Source organism: Grammomys surdaster, unplaced genomic scaffold, assembly GCF_004785775.1.
Source record: "Grammomys surdaster isolate TR1022 unplaced genomic scaffold, NIH_TR_1.0 257, whole genome shotgun sequence".
Lineage (NCBI taxonomy): Eukaryota > Metazoa > Chordata > Mammalia > Rodentia > Muridae > Grammomys > Grammomys surdaster.
This window is the reverse complement of record NW_021604698.1, coordinates 3,992,958-3,999,031: the sequence shown is the minus strand read 5'-3', so window position 1 is coordinate 3,999,031 and position 6,074 is coordinate 3,992,958. Positions and strand designations below refer to the sequence as shown.

At 39.2% G+C, this 6,074-nt stretch overlaps 1 non-coding gene across 1 annotated transcript; it reads left to right on the top strand.

Moving 5' to 3' along the window:
• Positions 1-2,333: 2,333 nt before the first annotated feature.
• On the top strand, positions 2,334-2,462 carry LOC114627757. Its single transcript, XR_003712400.1, has one exon. It is a non-coding gene; the product is annotated as a small nucleolar RNA SNORA33 (small nucleolar RNA).
• The last annotated feature ends 3,612 nt before the right edge of the window (positions 2,463-6,074 follow it).

Genomic DNA, 6,074 nt, shown 5'->3' with positions numbered 1-6,074 from the left:
ATTTGGGTCTCCAACACCCACTGAGTAAACTGTTGGGCAAACTTCTGTAACATCGAATTTGGGAGCACAGTGAAGACCAAAACAGATGAATCTCCCAGCTTGCTGGCTTCCGAGCAGTGAATAGGTTCACTGAGAGACGCTCCCTCAAAAATTAAGGTGATTAATGGTGGAGGAAAACACCCAACAGCAATTTTTTGGCCTCCACATGCATGTGTATGTATGTGCATACATGCCCACATGGTAATACACACATATACAGATAGAACAGACAGACAGACAGACAGACAGACAGATAGACAGACAGATGTATGTACCACAAGATGTAATTACTACTCAAAGAACTTTGTAGTAGCTAAAGTATTTATAGGATAATAACCCTATCAAGTTAGATTTAAAATTGAATCATATTCCATAAGTCATAAGCTTTAAAAGATGAACTCTGCTATCTGTCAAAAATTATTTGTATTTGTCAAAACTGTGTGGGTGTTACTAAATCTGGAGTTTTGGGTCAAGAGTAAGGTCTCTGAACAACTGAGAAAAATCTGCTGCTTCACTCTCGCTGCCCATTTCTCTGAGAATTTCTTAACAGCTGTACAAGTATAGTCACACTGTGGATGTGTCTCCATGAAGTCAATGCTGTGTTACTAACTCACTTCCTATTGTTTTTGAGATTCTTCTCAGACACTTTAAAATAATGTGGGCAACTGAATATCAGTATCTAACAGGCCTCTAGGAAAGTCATTGGCTGAGCCTTGAAATACATATGTCCAGTAGATCAGTTTCTCTTTATAATGTTGAGCAATGAACTAGACAAGAAAGGAGGGAGTTTCTGTCTCAGTCCGGGGGAGACTTTTCTCAGTGCCATGGTGGGACGGCAGTGAAGTCCACTTTGGACAGAGCTCAGCATGGAGGTCACAACGTGGCTTGATACTGTATGTGATCATTTTTCTTTTTCTGGTTAAAATTCACTTTGACAAAAGAAAAAAAAAACCTGAGAGAATTGCTTCTGTATTTGAAATTTGTGTAATAAATTACTGATTGAAATGATTGAGTGATTCGCACCTGTCCATTTTTCCACACCAACTCTTTGAAGATGTACTGGTGTTGATACAGTGATTGAAAGTTAAATGCAATTTAACACAGCGGATGAGATTTTCTGTTCACTGAAGCAGAATCATCCTTAAATGTGTGGGTTGATATTTCTATCTATAGACAGGGAATGTCTTCTCTTCTCAGTTTTAAGGTTCGCCGTACGAAGTAGTTTGACTCCTTAGTTGCACTGTTTTAATCAGCGTTAAGGATAAATTAAATCAGAAGTATTAGCTAAAGTTATTGAAGGCTTATTTTTAACTTGCTACTGATAAAGAACTCGTCTCCCTATTAGGCATCACTATAGTAATAAAGAATACTTGCTATGATATGGGTATGAGGTGGTGATTAGATATCCAAACATCATCCCTGGTAGTTTAATGTTATGTATGTGAAAATAGATGAAAGAGATGTATTTTTAGATGTCTTATTATATGGTTTTAATCTGACATATTTCCCATAGGCTTGATATTTGAATGACTGCTTCTCAGTTGGTGACACTATTTGGGAGACTGGAATCTTTAGGAGGAAGGACCCAACTGTCGGAAGTAGGTCACTAGTGGACTTGAAGTTTACACATGGCTCCTAGATTCTGTCACACTCCATGCCTTCTTCTCCGCCATAATGTAAGCAGCCTCCAACTCACATTCCCACTACCGTGGACTGAGTTGCTTTTGAATGTTTCCCCCACCATGGCAGAAATAAACAATGAGGAACTTAAATTATTTCTGCCATGTATTATGGGCCCAATGACTACATAATAACTAAGCTAAACAGTCTGGAGGAAGTTGGAAATGATTTCTCAAAAAATGATATTATGAAAAACCCTACAGGCTTAGCAGAGAAGACACAAATAATGTGTAGCAAATGCTCGTTGTAGGTTACAGCTGGGCCGAATGCCTCTGTCATGTGCTTGGCTATTCTCTTTGGAGCACACAGTCTGTTTTCTATCATTCAAACCCTCCATTAGACTCATCTAAAGTGCTTCTTTAGGCCTCATGGATCTTTGATGTTCCCTCTAAAAGTTCTGGCCAACTTAGATACTTCTTTCTTCATAGTGAAGATGGAAACCACGAGGAAGGATTTCTCATCGGCTGCTGCAAAGACAGCTCTTAGAGACAATGGGGTGAGATTGTTCCTAAATTTAAATCATATCCACTAATAGGTCCTACTTGGAAATCCTATTGCTATCATTTTGCTTAAAAACCTAACAATACAACGATTTATTTTTTTATTGGCTACAAAAGCCAGCCAATTAATCTGCTTATCTCAATGTTTCTGCAGAAATTTAGGAAAGGCTGGCAGTAATGATGCCATGTTACAAGGCTTAAGGACAGCTGAAGTCTTTAAGGTCCTTGAAAATGGCTACAGTGTTAATGCTGGGAAGTAGTTTAAGACCGAATCAAATAGTTAGTAAGAACTTGATACTGAAACAGTAGCACCGTGATTTCTAATGGCATATTGGTATACCCATAGATCATGTCTCAGTGGATTGGGATTTATAAAGACTTGCAACTGTACGATGGATAAAGAATTCGAGCCTTTGGAACACCAAATACTAAATGTGATGTCTTCATCAAAGCCCTCCCCTCGAGGGTCAGCAATCCTTATGGGAGAGGAGGTAGAAAAATTCAAAGAGACAGAGTTGGCAGATGACTCAAACAGATCAGGAACAAAACAGATTTGAATTAGCCATGAGTGTGACAGCACACATAAGGTCTGCACAGCTACAAACCTGAAAACAATATCACAGCACTGAGAAGGGGACATGGACTCAAAGGCCACCCATAATCAAAAAGCTACTTGTTATTGATACCTGTTGAGTAGGGAAAATGTAATTTCTCCAGTGAGTTTCAGTGAGTATATCAACCACACTCTGGGGAAGGCTACATGCGCAAGAATAGCTTAGCTGGCCAGTACAGAATAGACTTATTTTTTTGTTGTTGTTTTGGATGGGCTTTTTGTTCTCTTTTTGCATTTTTTTGGTTCAGTTGTTGTCTATTTTCATATTTTTCCTCCATTTGGAGGGGGACGTGCAGGGAAAGTGTGAGAGAACAAGCAGCATGAAGCAGCCAGTGGAGGGAAGTGTCCAGAACCTGAGAAGGATTAGAGAGGGATGAAAGGATATAATATATTGTATTGAAATTTCTAAATAAAAATAAATTCATTTAAATGTTGTGTGGGGTTTGAGTGTGGAGGGTGCAGAGTTATCCATGGTTCGTGTGTGAAATTCAGAGGACATCTGTTTAGTTGGTCCCTCTTTATGTCATGTAGATTCCAGGTACGGAACTAAGGTTGTAATAGCTGGCAACAAATCTCCTTATTAAGTGGACCATCTTTAATACTTTTTATTATGTTTGCTCTTTGATTTTCACACCATGTTGATGCTGTCATCATCACCCTACGTTCCCTTCTGTCACTTCCAGCACTAGTACACACACTCCCTTCCATAACTCCCTTTCCCAATTCACATTGCTTTGCTTTGTGTGTCCCTGAGTTTAACAAGAGCTATCTCTGTTTTTCGAACTGCCTGTTAGAGCATGGTGGGCTTGTCAGTGGGGACTGAACTGAACAAGTCTGCTCCTCCTCCAGAATCCATCAGTAGCCCAAAGCTCAGCAGAGAGGAGAAGGGCTATGTGGACCCTTCCTAGATCTGTAATTGACTATTTTTGCTTTTGCTTGTTTGTTTGTTTCAGGACAGTTGTTTCTCTGTGTATCCCTGGCTGTTCTGGGAACTCCCTCTGTAGACTAGGGTGGCCTCAAGCTCAGAGATCCACCTGCCCTGTCTCTGGAGTGCTGGTATTAAAGACTTTTGCTACCATGCCTGGCCTGTGATTGACTATTGACAGATCCAGAAGCTGTGAGACAATTACTACATTTGCTATACCATTTGGGGAAGACAGTATTTCTCAGTTCTTCTCCTACCTTTGTACTTTCATGTTCCTTGTTTTCTCTTTCTACATTGTTCTCTGAGTCTTGGAAGATGTGGAGTGAATGTTCTATTTATGGCTGAGCACTCAGTGTTCAGTTATTTTTAGTACAGGGCTAGCCTGGTGTCTCTGTTTTTACAACATACACGGTGAAGAGACGCTTCTCCCTGTGATAGATTCAATGGTGTATTTACAACAGTCACATAAGACAGAAATCCTCAGGTACATTTGAGAATTCTAGATACAAACCTAGGAAAGATGTCTGCTTGAACTCTCATTTCATTTTCTTATATACTCTCTGTGTCAAGACCCTATCAGTTTTTGTTTCTGCATTTAGGAGGCCAAATGAGACAACAGTAATTTAAAAAGTATGTGACTAAAGGATGGCCAGTTTTAAAAATAATTCCAGGAGCTTTTTTCTAACCCTAGATAATTATGAATTCATTATTTATTCAATATATATATTAATATTTGCATGAATTACTGAACTTTAACTGACAAAAGCTGTAATCATGTAGATAGACCAGCATTGACTGACACAGATGCTCAGGCCGTGGGAGAGACTATGGCTGAGGGAAAGTGCATCAGCCTCCCTTTTCTGGTAAGTTATATGAGACTTCCCATAAAATTCACAGTCTGTTTTCTTGTCCTCACCTCTACTGAAGGGTTAATGTTGACAATTTCCCTTTGGAAACTTAGACTCTGAGATAAAGGACCTTAAAATGGAATTTAGATATACAAATTGGCGTTTGCATTGTAACACAAAGGAACAGGGTAAACACAGTTATTGCATAATGAGATTTCTGCAACCTTGGAAGCTGTCTGCCCTTCCTTTGGACTGCAGAGTAATGAGCAGTGAAAAGAGCAGCTACTGAGCCTAGTGCAGAATCAGCAGGGGCTGGACAAAACACAAACTTCTACTAGATCCAAAATATGTTCTTTCCTTCATCTCTTTTTCCTCCTTTTTTTCTTTTGCTTTTTGTTTGGTATTTCCAACTAAATATTAGATATTCCATTAGAGGGGTGACCACGCTTCAGGTGGTGACTTTGTGAACGGTCTGTTATGTTGTTTTATACATTATACAAAGAATTATGCATGTTCCCACAATACCTGCACACATGTTATGTTTATAGAAAGTGTACATATGTCTCCACATGCAATAATATTGTGTCATGGGTGTTTCTGTGCAGCCAGAATTAGTAGGTGTACAATATTCAATGAGACAATAAGATGAACTTGGATCTTCAGGATGTCAGAAGGAACTCTCAGGAGGAAAATGATGGCCCTTAAAAAATGTCCTGAGGGAGGTCATATGCCCTTTCTTCCATGTAAAGATGCCGTGTGCCAAGGAAGTTGTGTTTGTGACTGAGGACAGAGGTCATCATCTGTCATCAGATCTACAAGATCTAGAACTTGTTTGCTTCCAGACTAAGAACAGAGCATTTCTGTTGTTTATGAGCTACACTGTTTCACACTGACCACCTGACATTGCTTTAAAGTTAATAAAAACAGAAACTGTCAAGGAGATTAAGGTTTGTAGCCACATCTTCATACTCTCAATCTGTTCATACATGGAATCCATTCTTACCTGATGTCTTCAGTCCCAAATGCTGTCAAGTTCCTTCTCTTTCAGGGGAATAGAAGAGGAGCGAGTATTTACAAAATAGGAGAAAAAATGTCATTTCTTATGAGTACTATAGCTTCCTCATTGTAAATAATGCCTTAGTCAAAAATGATGAAACTTTTTACCTCTACCGCTCTGGAGTGTGTGTGTGTGTGCGTGTGTGTGTGTGTGTGTGTGTGTGTGTATCTGTGTGTGTCCCTTTGTGTATGTGAGTGTACACGTATATATGATGTTTCAGGCGCAGTGGATAAAACCATTAAAACCTTCCATAATTTTCTGTCTATTTGAACTATTCTTAGTCATCACTGAGGCTGTTTTTATGTGGCAAAATAAGAATAAACTAAGACTGTAGTTATGAGAGAAGTGTGGAAAGCTACTTTAAAATAATGAAAGACTGGGAAGCAAGCCAAAAAAGTCAGCTATACCCATG